General features: G+C 45.9%; 1 protein-coding gene across 1 annotated transcript in view; it reads left to right on the top strand.

Annotated features, from left to right (window-relative positions):
* Window positions 1–9,406: 9,406 nt before the first annotated feature.
* LOC135240421 (beta-galactoside alpha-2,6-sialyltransferase 2-like) overlaps window positions 9,407–14,900 on the top strand; it is a 36,124-nt gene continuing 30,630 nt past the window's right edge. Inside the window, exon 1 of the mRNA XM_064309845.1 lies at window positions 9,407–9,633. The gene's annotated coding sequence lies outside the window, so the exon portion shown is untranslated. The remainder of the gene's footprint in view (window positions 9,634–14,900) is intronic.

Below are 14,900 nucleotides of genomic sequence, written 5' to 3'. Positions count from 1 at the left end.
GGCCGGTCGAGTGGCTGTGTTCTGTATTGGCTGCAGGGGTTCAGTGGCACAGGCAGGGAAATGGGTGAGAATAGAGACGGCGGGTGAGAATAGAGACAATGGGTGAGAATAGAGACGGCGGGTGAGAATGAGAGGGTAGAAGAGAGTGGGTGAGAATAGAGATGGGGGTGAGGTGAGTGAGAATAGAGAGAATAGACAGGTGAGAATAGAATGAGAAATTTGGTGCGGGTGAGAATAGAGATGGGTGAGAATAGAGACGGCGGGTGAGAATAGAGATGGCGGGTGAGAATAGAGACGGCGGGTGAGAATAGAGACGGCGGGTGAGAATAGAGATGGCGGGTGGGACGGGAACTGCACTAGACTGGGAGTCAGAGCCACTGGAAAGCTTTGTCTGCATTGCCTCCTTACTGAGGCAAGAGAGAACAAACCATCAAACTGGCCCTGTTCCCCACCTGCCGTTGGCCTGGTTACAGGCGGGAAAGGGGCAGGGCTGGGAAAATCCCAGCAGCTGATGTAATGCCATTCAGGATTAGGGAGAGAAGCCTCCCAGTATTCCCTAATGTCACACTTGTTGTTTATCGAGAATTATTATTAACATCTGTCTAGCGCAAGATTTGAACTCTTAGTCTCTGTAAGAATACACAGTCTTTGTTGTGATAGGTACTGATGATTCTACGGTAAATTCTATTGGCTAAATAGCTGCACGTTTATAAAATGACCTTGGGCGCAGGGAAAATTTGGTCTGGATACATCTAAATTAGTGATTCTCAGTGGAATATGCGAGTAAACCCTGTAAGAATGACAGCCCTGCAGCCCAGGAGAGATTGTGGCCTGGATGTGGCTTGTTCTGGTCTGTGTAAATTTGCTTCAAGGCGAAAGTATGCTTTCTCCACATTTATTATTCAGGAAAAGAACTGTAAACAAAGTTAAAAGGCCAGAGATAAGCAGGACTCTGGCTCTGGACTATGGTGACAGTCATTTGATTCTGTCTATGCATTATTTAAGAGCAGACTTAACTTTTTGCAAAAAAAGATTCTCAAATCCTTTACTCCAGACTCATGCAAAACCAGTGAGTCATACCAAGTGTAAGGGTTGCTTGTATATTTTTGTAGCTATGTTTTGAAGGTGTTGTGTTGTGAAGTTGTGTTATTCTTGTGCGAATAGCTCTTGAAACGTTTTCAGTGACGGTAGTGCTGTGTTGTGTGATTTTTCTACGAAAAAGTCAATTTGGCTGGAAAAACGTGAAGTAGATGCACATCTGTGCAGTCCAGATGGGCATTACTTCATCTAGCGATTGCTTCTGGGAACAAAAGGAATAGGTCCAAAAATGTTTTTTTTTTCTTTTCCCTTTTCAAAAAACCCCAAATTTTTAATCAGTTTTTCTCTCCTCTAAATTTGGAATATCTAGCAATTTATTTTATACAGTCCGATGTGACAAAGCAAGCAAACTAATTGAGCCACCAGGGGAGTTCCTCTAGGGCAAGTGGTCCTCAGCCCTTTTTCTGGAGAACCATGGGGTTGCTGGCTTTTGTTGCCGCTCAGCACTGAGAGTAGCAACAGCAATGGTGCGTTTTAAGTAGCCGAGTACCCAGCTGACTCAAAGTCACCTGGTTTCCTTTGTCTTTGTCTCGGGGCAACATAGCTCAGGAGGTAAGACCGATTGTCTGGCAGGGAGGGTTGCCGGTTCAAACCCCGCCCTGGGCATGTCGAAGTGTCCTTGAGCAAGACACCTAACCCCTAACTGCTCTGGCGAATGAGAGGCATCAATTGTAAAGCGCTTTGGATAAAAGCGCTATATAAATGCAGTCCATTTGTCTGACTTGGTAGCTGATCTTAAGGCAAAGCAAAAAAAACCAGGGGACCCCTGTGGCCCTCCAGGATCAGATTTGAGGTTGACCGCTGAGGTTAGGTGAAATGAGGACAATCCGGCCCGACGCGTTACCCTCTCTCCCTCCCTCCCTCCCTGGCGCAAGCTGTGCCCAAAAAAATGCTGCCCGCATCCGCATTCAGGTTCAGTTACCGAGGGATTCCACACTGGAGCCTGGAGCCGGCGGCTTACATTGACAGCGAGGAAGAGAGTCGTCTTATCTTTGTCAGATTGACAGATGAAGGGAATGAAAGTTAACAAATTAAAAGGTCCACACATTTCCCGAGGGCTCCTCTTTTTAACAGTTGTTTACACTCAGTTGCTAATGGCTAGAATTATGGAACTTAATTTTGACAGGTCTCTGGAAGGCGTGTTCTTCCAAAGGGAGTCTAGCTTTCAGGAGCACCTGCTAAAACATTGTGTCATTTCCATTTTATTTGTTTTCTTTTATTTTCAGCAACTCTACGCGCGCCGCACGCGTGCGACGCCGCAGGAACTTTTTCACTCGCCAGCCATACAATTAAAGACTGGTAGTGAAAGGATGTTCATTAAAAATACTCTACGCGCGCCGCACACAGGCGATGCCACAGGTACTCTACGCGCGCCGCACGCATGCGACGCCGCAGGAACTCTACGCGCGCCGCACGCGTGCGACGCCGTAGGAACTCTACGCGCGCCGCATGCGTTCGGCGCCGCAGGAACTTTTTCACTTGCCAGCCATACAACTGATGTACATCCAGAGGCATCTAGCTGACTGAATCCAAATAGTAAATACTCGAATCCAGACTCAGCCATAGCATAGATGGCAATTCAATTAAATACTGGTAGTGAAAGGATGTTCAGTAAAAGCAAGGGACTATTATTCTATAATACCATGTGCAAGTACACAGACACTGGAGCAAACTCAACGTTACATCTCGAGGCTTGAGCAGTTTATCGGACGGTTCCGCAATATAAGGAGTCTAGGACCGAAGCAGAAGCACTACCAGGCTAACACGAAACGGACGAGGTACGAGACTTAATATTCGGAAAACGACAAATGCACGATAGTATACTCCACAATAAGAAACGAGAAAGCCATAATCGAGAAGTTAGGAAATCGAAAGACCGTCTGTGCTAAACCAGTCTAACCTGGCAGAACGCTGTAGTGCTACTCAGTTAGCGAACTGAACAGGGCTATCAAAAAAAACCATACCAGTTAACAGAGTCTCTCCTTTTCCCAGCCCAATCGGCCCAGCTGGACGACACAGCTGATACAAATCCGGAGTGATACCAATTAGTGGCGCTATCATTTAACTCTTAACTATTGTAGGCTTTCCCGATCCTACCTAACTAAACAGAAAAAAACTCTAACTCAATAAACTAGTCTTCGGTGGTTTTCTGCGCTCGGGGCGACTTTGAACGCTGAACTCGTGAGCACTGTCAGCAGACCACTTAACTAGTCGACCTCAGTGCCCCGAAGCGTACCCCCACTCATATTAACCACCAAAAACAAAAAAGGCAAAACAATAAAGTGACAAGTCCCTTGGACCCGCCCGGCGGCTAAGCTAACCGGGCTAAGAACAGAAAATGTAAACTAGTCTAAAGGGTAAAATCCCGGACGAGCCCCCATTTATGTTACGGTTGCTCTCAAGCCCCCGCAAACATAAGCGATGCCGACATCAAGGTTTCCCAAAATAACCAATAACTTTATTTAAATACATATAAGGAATACTAAAATAGCGGCAACACACCAGATAAAATCAAGACCCGGCCGTGGTCGAGATGTAAGGAGAAAAAACTCCCATCTCCTGAGAAGCCGACTCCAGGCTTCTTAAAAGGGCACGGCCACAGGTGCTCACAATTAACGTTAACAAGACACACGCGTGTCCAAACGGCCAGCGCCCCCACCTGAGGTGGAGGGACGTAACACGAGGCATAAAGCATCAAAGCACACGGGAAGATTAATTTTCGAGGGGGGTGAGAAACAGCATGTTTTGGGGGGGGGGGGCATGTTGGGGCTGTGTATGTATTGTGTGTGGGGGGGGGGGGTATTGTGGTAGAGGGTCTTGGGGTTGTAAGGGGAATGTTGGGGTTAGGGGCTTGTTGTGATTGAGGATGTTGTGGCTTTGGGAGGGGTGGTTATTGCAGTAGAGGATGTTGGGTTTGTAAGGGGTGCAGTGTATAGTTATGTGTGTGTGTGTGTATGTGTTAGTGTTAATCAGTTTAACCACCAGGGTCCAGGTTGAACTATGCGGTTGTTCCCTGTACTTGGACCGGTACTTCTCTCTAGGGGTTTCGTCATACTTGTTCCTGGTTATGGTTATACACTTTGTTGTACGTCGCTTGGATAAGAGCGTGCCAATGCCTGTAATAGTAAGTAAGTATAGGGTGCTGTCGAAGGCTGTTTGAGGAGGATGTGTGATTCGTGTGTGGGGGTGTCGCGGTTGGAGGAGGGTGTCGAGGCTACAGGCTGAAGGAGACGTTAGCTTTGGAGACGCCGCCTGGACGGATATTCTGAGGCAATTTCCCGAGGCGCTGATGTGTGACGATGACAGGAAGTGTGTGTGTGGTGCAACGCTTCAAAGGTCCAATGAGATGTGTGGAGAGACGAACGCTTAGATGGATATAGAGAACGAGAGAGAGAAAGAAGAAGAGAGAGAGAATAAGTGAGAGACAGCTGGGTGGTAATGAGATGGCACTGGTGCAGATGTAAGGGTTGTGGGGGGTGGGGGGGGGGTTTACTGTCTCTGTGAAGTGACAGGAAGGTCATTTCACACAGACCAAGGACTATCCTCTATTTTACCGGGTTGATGGCGTTCACACTCCACACTGCCAATAACTCTGGTTATGGCTTTGTTCGCACTAACGTCAAACTAAATCCCAGATCTGGCTCTCGCAAACTTGCCGCCAAAACCATCCCCAGATTTAATTGGCTAAATAAATGTTCTCTCCCTCTCCACCTTCGCTAATGTGTGGTGAGCTTTCTGGCGTAAAATGGCTGCCGTGCATCACCCAGGTGGGTGCTACACATTGGTAGTGGGTGAGGTGAGTTCCCCTTCACTGTAAATCACTTTGAGCATTCGGAAAAGTGCTATATAAATGTAAGGATATTATGGTAAATGGTAAATGGACTGCATTTATATAGCGCTTTTATCCAAAGCGCTTTACAATTAATGCCTCTCATTCGCCAGAGCAGTTAGGGGTTAGGTGTCTTGCTCAAGGACACTTCGACATGCCTAGGGCGGGGTTTGAACCGGCAACCCTCCGACTGCCAGACAATCGGTCTTACCTCCTGAGCTATGTCGCCCCTATTATTATATTAATAATATTAAACTGGAACATCGCTGCAAATGTTACTTGCCGGTGCATCTTTTCTGCCTCTCGTTCACACTTGGACCCCGGAACAGTAAAGTTCCGGGACATTGCCGGGTGAAGCTGTTTGTGTGAAAAGGCGTTATGGAGGGACTGCTGGAACCCCTTTTTCCGGATGCCTTTCCCGTCTTACAGGGCCCTGATGGAGCCAACGAAATGCCCGCTGCAGCTGTGCATACATTATCTCATTTTGGATGGTCTTGTCTGTTAAGACATGCCATTGGGCTTATGTACCAGTACCATAGAGATTCAGGGATATTTAACAACGGCATTTACTCATCTGATCCTATTACCTGGTTCTGGTTCAGCAACGTGTCCAGTTCCTGCAAATATGCCGCACTACCCCTTGAATATCAAATAAACAATCTGTTGTTTCATATTTACTGGTATCAGTCTTGGAGGTTTTTTTTTTTGGTACTGCAGTAATTTTTTCTGGGTTTGTTTCGGACGAGCAGTGGTCCATTACTTAGTTTTTGTGGATTTGTTTTGGGGCGACAGAGATCTTAATTATGCTTCTTGATTTCGCTTGGGAGGAGCAGCGATCTGCTCGGTATTTTTGCGGATTTGTTTTTGAGCGGCAGAGATCTGTTCTGGCGTGGCTTGTTTGATGTACCCCCGATAGAGGCTCAAAGTGCCGTTGGGGATGCACATTAAAAGAGAATTTGGGAGCTTACCGGTTTCAGCCGGTTTCCCCTGCCTGTGTTTATCCCTGTCCCAGTGGGAGATTGTTCAGGACCCTGGATGATTCAAAGCCACCTGTAATCCCAGTTTGAGGCCTCCTACAGGCAACTGCTCTTCAGGCCGTTGAAGGGCCCATCTGGCCCCTAACATCCTTACTGGATCTTGTTGTGGCCTTTATCTGATTTGCTTCAGTATGTATCCATCTGTATTAATGGATTTTGTGTAAGCGGCTGTAACGAGCTGGATCTGGATTAGAGCCTGCTTAACACCTGAAAGATAATTTTTTTCGTATCAAAGCAGCTCTGTCAGAGTACTTAACTACACATTTAGAAATGTTTATTGTATGTACACTACAACACACACTGATCAAACTATGGATTGGAGTGTAGCTCTTTGTAGTTAATGTTCACTTGGTCCAGTGCGGTGTGTGTGTGATGTCCCGCAAACTATACGAGCACCACCAATCACTGACCGCTTCAGACCGGTGGGAAGATTATATGTGGAAAGGCCATTATTGATTATCCTACATTTCCACGCTCTGCGGCAGACTGATGCTCTTAAATAAATATTAAACATAATATGTATAAGTGAAAGGGCTCAACGAGGAGACTGTGTCTCGCATAAGGAAACCACAGAGGCCAGTGCATGGGCATACTTACTGACTATGACGTCATTTTCAAAGGAGAAGCCCTTGATGTGTACAGATAAAGAGGATGACTCCCACAGGGACTTGGGTTAATACAAGCCCTTCACCTCATCCTTCACCTGAGCAATTATGTCCTTGCTTGCCATACTTATACAGCTAGAAAAGAACTGAATTAAAAAATATCTACTACTACTACTAATAATAATAATAATAAGAAGAAGTAGAAGAAGAAGAAGAAGAAGAAGAAGAATTATAAGAATAATAATAGCAATGATAATAATTAGCTCATTTTTAAATCAAGTTATGTTCCATATTTTGTTTCATTTTTCCTCCCCGTTTGTGTTTTTACGCTCCCCCTCTCACTGCAGTGTCCTGTGTGAGTCTGCAGCAGCACCTTCACCTCTTTGCTCCCATTTTTCTGCCCAATTTGGAATGCTCAGTCACAGCTGTGGGTCCTTCCCTCCTGTGCGAGAATCTAGCAGAGGGCTTAGAGTGTTGATACTGCAGGGTGTGGCTCTGCTCAGCTCATTTACTTTGTTCCTCTGCATAATAGGACGTGCATAATGGATGTAAATTGGTGCATAATGGATGTATCACTGTGTATAATGGTTGCATCACTGTGTATAATGGATGCATCACTGTGTATAATGGATGCATCACTGTGTATAATGGATGTATCACTGTGTATAATGGATGCATCTCTGTGTGTAATGGATGTAGCTCTGTGTATAATGGATGCATCTCGGTGCAGTGTGTGCCCTCGGATGCATGCACGTGGCTAACTGCTGTGCGTACTGCAGGGCAGAAGGGTGCCTCTAATGCTGAGGTCATCCACCAAAGGGGGCGCTATTGAGCAACGAGGCTGGGTTATGCTCAGCCCAGTCAATGCCCCGACTTAATTCCCATTGAAAATCTGTGGTCTAGCCTGAGAACTGCTGACCACTGATGCTCTCTGCCTAACTTGGCAGAGTTGGAGCAAATTTGCATGGCGGAATCTAAATATGCAAAGCTCAGACAGACGTACTGGAGAACACTCTGAGCAGTAAATTCTGCCAGACATATCTACAAAGGATTGGCTCCTGGGAGTGAATACTTGTAAATGTATCCACTGTAAATCATAAATGAAAGCCTTTCTTTTTTTGCAAGTTGTTAAATAAAAAATATGTTTGCATCATGAATGTGTTGTTTATTGTGTTATGTTTATTGTGACGGGTAAGGTTGCCAGCTCCTGGCAAATTTATGATGTTTTTTTCCCCCTCAAACAAATGCCTATATTGTCGCTTTGTCTGCTGTATGACTGCTCTAATTTAATGGCCATGTTTTGCCCAGCTCGTTAATGGCTAGCTTTTAACAATCATGATAGCGATCAAAATAACACCATCGTGCAAAGTGGGGAGCACCGTCGAAGTGTCTTGTCGTGTATTTCTCCATTTGTTACACTGCCAAATACACAAATAAAAAATCTCCCGGGATTCCATTTTGTTGGCGAACCTAATTGGGGGGCGCGGGGGGCGCGCACATATTAGCTGAGCAACCTTAACATGTTCGTGCACATGGGCAAACATCGTCCAACAAGCGAATTTAAAGCAACGTCCGCGCGGTCGCAGAGTTTACAGATTTTTTTTTTAAACGTGGACATTAACTTTCTTGGTTTAGTAGGACAACAGAAACTGTAAGAATGAGGCACTATCTATCTTAAGCAAGGAGGGAATGTGAGGAAAAAATGAAAGGAAACGGGCGATTAGTCACCATAATTGCGATTTGGAAACAACTGCCTTTTACAAAGATGGATTTGTCTTTTATGGGCCCTTGTAGTCTGGATGGCACACGCGGGCGGCGATTTTCCTGCGCTCAGCGCGAGGCAGACATTGCGCTATTGTTTACCCTTGGCATACAAGAAAGTGGAAACCTCGGATGTGCAATTTGGCGAGGCGGGTCAGTGGAGCTTTGAGCCAATGTAGTTGAGATTGGATTAATAAAATAAGTGACCAGGAGAAATCTGAAGCGTTCAGACGAAAAGCGACCAGTTATAGTAAAAAGACAAAGGCAGTGCACTTGCTGAGAAACATTGTTTTTATGTCAATTTTGCCACATTTATTTGTCGCATAGCCTAAGCATCACGTTATAGGGTTACAAGAAGGTAAAGGTGTAATTAATTTTATAATAACACCTGTAGGTTTATTCTCTCGTGGCATCTTAAAACCAGTCGGTCACAAAAAGTAAACAAAGTTTTAAAAAATTAACTAGGCCTATAAGAAATGGTTTTATATTTAGACTGGCATTATTCCAAAGCACCAGTTAAATGTATTAACACTAGTGTGCCCCATTTTTGTAAACTTCAGTACACCTATTTAAAACAAAACATTCAGTCAGGTAAATGTTTAGATTGGCCGGCTTCTCTTGCAATATGCAGCCGTTTCAGAAACATTTTTGTCACTCAACTTGTCAGGATGGGTTTGGTGTGATAGAAGCAGCCAAATGTTGGGATGTTGGATTTTATGTTTTGGCTATTTGGCCATAAGACATAGAGCGCGCATCTTATATAAATAGACTCCAATGATTTACCATTTAAATTCACACCACGGGCTTTATTTAAAGTTTTAATAAAACAACAACAATAAACACAAAAATAACTATAGTGCAACACTAACAAAGTAAATCGCCACTTAAGGCTATTAGTAAACTTTAACTCTGCTTATTATAGTGTTTCACAATATAAACTTATTCTGGTGCGGCGCTTACAGAAACATCACATCCCCGAAGAAACGAATCCGCCACAGTTTTCGGTTCGGCGATTAGTGTGAACGGCAGTGGTGGTTTCTTGTGTGTTGCAATCAGAAGCACCGCCTACATTCTGCACCCCTCCTCCCTCGCATTACACACACACACACACACACGCCGTGGATAAAAGGCAAGAAATGACTAACAATGACGGAGTAACGGTAGTCTGCTAGAGCTAGCTGCCGTTCTTTTGTGAATGTAGACGAACCGGAGGCATGCATTCGGCGTGCAGTCCGTAAGAACAGCGTTCAGCGGAAGAGCGTGTACCCGTCCTGAGAGCCATGAGAGCGGCTTCCTTTTGCAGGTAAGAGGCTTGCTTTGTGTTGTGTGGGATATCCGCGCCGCTTGGCTCTCAGAGCGCTGGGAATCAATGGAGTAGGCAAGACATCGCGGCGACATAGCTCAGGAGGTAAGACCGATTGTCTGGCAGTCGGAGGGTTGTCGGGCGGGGGCATGTCGAAGTGTCCTTGAGCAAGACACCTAACCCCTAACTGCTCTGGCGAATGAGAGGCATCAATTGTAAAGCGCTTTGGATAAAAGCGCTATATAAATGCAGTCCATTTACATCGCGGTGAACGGAGGGTTAGCCTACTACCGCTGCCCGCAGCAACGATTTGGTATGTCGCTGAATTTGGGATTAATGGAATCGGTGTCAGTGAAGACGAACACGCCTCGACTAACGTGAATGTTTTAGATACCATTTACACGATAGACAGTTGTCGATAAATCGATAGTGTGTTCATTAGACGATAGGTAGCTAGCTGCAATAAAGAGACCCCAAGTCTTCACGAGCACATGCAAGTTTCACGATTAGCTATAACCTTACAGTTAAAACATCGGATTGAACAGGGCAGTCTCGTCTGAACTCCATTGGTTGAGCTGTTAATGCTTCGCCCATATTTAAAACGACTGTTTGAATGTGTGATTAAATCTACTTCGGAACACGGTTTTTTTTGTATCTAATGGCTTTATGGTCTTGCTTTTCCCTGTAGACTATAAAATAGTGCCCTTGCAGGATTACTTAGCCTATAAATTAGCGATGCGTCTCCGATTATTAGTGACCATCTTCGTTTATAAATGCATTTGTCGTATGTGCGATTAACCTAATGGGTAGTAACATTGTTCAAAGAGCGCTGAACTCATCTCACCGTCTGATACGTTCGCACAGTCTCATGAAAAATACAGAAACCCCAATTTATGTAAATAAACGAACCTATTTAAATGCAAAAGTTTCACATGTTCAGTCTTATCTCATGACCAAAAGCAGTTGTAGCAGTAGCCTAGTCTATAAATGGGAGGACAGTCATGATACCCTCTCGAGAGAAAGAAAATTCAGTTTGAGGATGATTTCAGCTACGTTTTTAAAAAAGCGGGTTCTGTCAGGAAACATTTCAGAATTAATCAGAAAAAATGCGAAAGAAAGAGATTACTTTTAGAAGACCAAAAGGGTAGACAAACACAAGAAATTTGCGATTGTTCTGAAGGTCCAAGGCTAAACAGTCTTCTGAATACTTTGTAACCTCTATTGCCAATTTTAATTGTTCCCACAGCCCGACCACATGCTGCGAGCATAGCCGATATGTCAAACTCAATTCTTGCAGGGTGGTGTTGTGCTGGTCTTTGTTGCTTGGCAGTTCCCCCTGATTTAACGGGTACCATTAGTTAACCGGCTGCATCCATGTCCATGCGTGTTCCTTAAACTGTATGGCAGTGGAATATTTATAGAGCTAGGTCGTACTTAAGACTTAAGAGGCAGCGTTATCACTCAAATAAATAAATGGGACTTTAGATTGTGCCGAATAAAATGCCCGAGCAGAGGCTGGAGCTGAAAACAGAATCCACAATTCCTGCGGGGCTTAATGTAAAATAGAGCTATATTCGTCTTCCACGGGTGATTGCTCGCGTTGTGAATGTAACAGTCTGGCTTAATCTTGTGTGTTTTGAAACATCGCCCTTTATTTAAAAACTAAGTAGTGTTTACTTCTGGGTAAAAGATGAGGACGTGAGCGCGCGTGTCGTTTCTTTTACCCAAGGACTGTCCTTTACAGTGAAAGTTAAGGCGTCTAAAATTCAAACAGCTTTTTTTCCTCTGGACGAGCGACCGTGTGGTCAAGTGTGTGTCTCGATGGACCCCCAAATATTGGGGGATTGATGGCTCATATTTGAACGTGTAGTCTTGTTTTTGCCACTGAGAGCAGACTGTTGTTTGCGTTGTGAGTTGGCGATTAGCGAAATAGCAGCTCCACCCATTATGAGGTTTTATTTAGCTAAACCGCACTTCGTTCCAGCGAATAATTTTAGTTCTCCTTTCAGATGTATACTAACCAACATTGTAGTTTTCTCACTCTTTTTTTAAATCTTCAAAAGACTTAAACAGTTTGCACGTGGAATGGAGTACCAGTTTTATATATTGAATAATCATCATATTCTGTGAAGTAATTTGGGGGGGTGTTATTTTTTTCCCAAACATTAGATCATACAGGGCTGTATTCATGTCTAGCCAGCTTGCTGCGTGCTTTGTATGTGGAAAATAATCAGCGAGCGCTTGTTTCCTGTATTCAAGGCAGCGGCATATGAATGCCATGTCAAAAACACGAGACGGGCATGCAGATGTTCTCACGGTCTAATCCACAGTAGGCTACTCGCTAAGGAGGAAGAAGTGGCTTGTTCTAGGAAGTGAAAGCTCGGAGAGATACCTCTGCTTCCATTACCTGCCGCAAGCTTTCGCTCCACGTACTGTTGCTTGCAACCTCATTACCGTTGTCTGCAGGTTACCTCTCGGTGTATAACGGCAATTGCTCTTATTGATGAGCGATTAGGCCTGGAGCTCCAGGGAACAGGGCCATGGCAAGGCGAGCAGAATGGCTTTGTAATGCACATTCTCCGGCCCAGGCCGTTTGCTGCTGAAAGACTCCACCGGAGGACTGGAGCTCTGTGAACGCTTGCATCATTTTTAATAAGGAAAGCATTTTGGGTTTCGTGTTTAAAACGACCGGGATATTTGAGGACGGGGGGGCGGTTCCTCGTCTGTTTTGGCGATAGGAACGGATGGGGAGTTCGCTTCCAGGTGCTTATCAGAAATGACGGGCGTTGTGGACGTCTCCCCTCCCTGGCCTGGCCTGTCGCCTCTTTCTGGGCTGTGTTGTAGCGGAGTTATTCAGCACTCCCAAGCTACGCACATTTTTACAAAGACGGCTAGTTTCCTCTTTGGGATATGACCACAATCACCTCTGGTGTACTGAGCCACTGTGTGTATAAGGAACCCATGCTGACAGACTGCGTATACACAGGTCTGTGGCCCGGTGTGTGATTGGCTGAAGAAGGTCGCCGGGCCAATCGGCCATTGTTTTATGATTTTCTCCGGTGCAGTCGGAGTCCTCTGGGCAGGTGAGGACGCGCGGCGAGGGGGGGGGGGGGGTTTGATGCAGAGGGCTGTAATTTACCATGGCGACGAAGGGCGGGCGGGTGGAATTACGAGCAGCGCCTCCGAAGGTGTCCGCCAGGCTGTCCCGTAAACGTTTTAAACGCTGCTCAGCGATTGGAGGACGGGCTTGAGAGAACACGCGAAGTGCGTCCGGCTGCGCGGTTAGCATCTGTGACAGCAAATTGGCGGCGTCTGCGTCGTGTATTTTTAGAGGTGCGAGCGTCTTTCATGTTTAGAGCCGCGCTCTGAAAGATCCCCCGAGCCCCGCCTCTCGCCGACAGCCCTGCTCGGCACAGATGGGGCATCCCTCAGGTAATTGGCTTAAACTCTTGTTTGCCGCTCGGTCCTAACAAACTCGTTTTGTGTAATTAGGTCACTGCTGTGGCGAAAGGTTTGGTTGGGCTTCCGTTGACAGGATCAACCATGTTTTTGTTTTCGTTTGTTTTTCTGTTTTCGACAGCGTTTCATTTGGATTCGTTTGGTTCAGAAATCGTCCCGCTCGTCACCCCGAGTGCGCCGTGCCTGAGGATGGGTGTATTTGCACTGCCCGCTCTTGCAGTTTTGTTTGGTTAAACAGCGGACATGTTGCTTATGTTCCACAGAGTTTCCTGTGCAGATAGACTGTGTCCTGTGCGGAGAGACTGTAAACAGGACTATTTCCAAGCACATAACCGGGAAGGGTCACTGACCGACTTGTCGGCGCTGTGAAGGAGTTGGCGTTGTGTCCTTGGCACAAGTGTAAATGCACACCAATGCAAAAGACACGGTTACACCATCCACCTCGCTTCTATGTGTTCAGTGGTTTCTGCGATGTTGGCTGCCTCAGTGCTTACCGCTCCTATCTCTGACCAGATCGTGTGTTTGTGGGTGACAGTGGTCACAGAAGCCGTGTTTTCCTGTGTGTGGGGGGGGGGTGGAGTTTTCTGCACGCTTCTACATGCCTGCAAATTAATGGTGAAATAATCGTATCTGACCGAGGGAGAAACACATCAATCAGGCCGATTGGGCCAAATGTGACTTGACAAAGCATTGCCTTCTCCAAATTGAGATGCCAGCACTCCACTCCATGGTTCTGTGGGTGATGGAGCTTGGCGGGAGGGCGGGGTGGTTCCACCTGAGGAACACGGGTTCGAGCCTTGGCTTTGGATTCCTTCACCAGTCCCTGACCGGGATCCCCTATGGGTGGAGCTGCCCCTGTCCTTGAAGGGGATGGATGGAGGATATGTGGACAGTGGTAGGAACTGGGCTTGTAACCGGGCGAGGTTCATTCCCGGTAAGGACACTGCTGTTGTCTTGAGCAGGTACTTAACCTGCATGCTCAGTATATATCCAGCTGATAAATGGATACAATGTAAATGCTTATGTAAAGTTATAGTCGCTCTGTAGGCGCTGCTAAATGCCTGTATGTAATGTAAGGATGGGTTTACATGTGTTCTTGGTAGGCTGGTTACTTCTCTAATGACGCTATGTTAGCGCAGGCAACCAGAGAGGTTCTTCCACTGTCACGGGTGCCAGCGCTCTTCTGTAGTCATGTTTGTGTGCTAGTGTGGAAACTGAGGAGGAATTTGAGCTGCTGTTCTTTGGGGTGTGTGTTGGCTGGTGCGCAAGTGCTCGACTTCACTGCTGGAGTGAGGTAGAATCAAGTTTTGTTGCCTTTTCTCATGGATTGTATTTGGCTGTGCCAAGTGAAAAAACGAGTGGAGCTTGTTCTTTGTGTAGTGTTACCATAGTTACAGAAAAGGCAGTTGAGATATGCCTTGTGCATGCCTGCTGCCCTCTCTCCACTCAGACTGCCAAATTTGAGATTCCTCAAGAGGCTTGTCTTAGTCTTTTTAAAAAAAGAAATCTTCAAACGATGAGTGTGAAGTTGAGAGCGCAGATGGACAAGGCGAGATGGTGCATGAAGAGGAACTGTAAAAAAAAAAAAAAAGATAATTATCTCTGGAAATGTCAGAGCCTTCCTTTTCGATTCTGAGCCAGACGTCCTGGCATCCATTCATATTTTAGCTGCACTGTTGATATGACTGTTTAATTTTCCAATGGAGTGATGAATTTGGAGTCTTACCAGCCACTGATTACAGGGACTTCAGGGACTGTAAAGGGGGGCTGAGTCGGGGGGGGGTGGTATTTTTGTCATGGTGGAGCTG

The sequence above is a fragment of the Anguilla rostrata genome, chromosome 15 (genome assembly GCF_018555375.3).
Source record: "Anguilla rostrata isolate EN2019 chromosome 15, ASM1855537v3, whole genome shotgun sequence".
Classification (NCBI taxonomy): Eukaryota; Metazoa; Chordata; class Actinopteri; order Anguilliformes; family Anguillidae; genus Anguilla; species Anguilla rostrata.
Note: the sequence above shows the minus strand (reverse complement) of the source record. Positions and strands in the feature narration are given on the sequence as shown.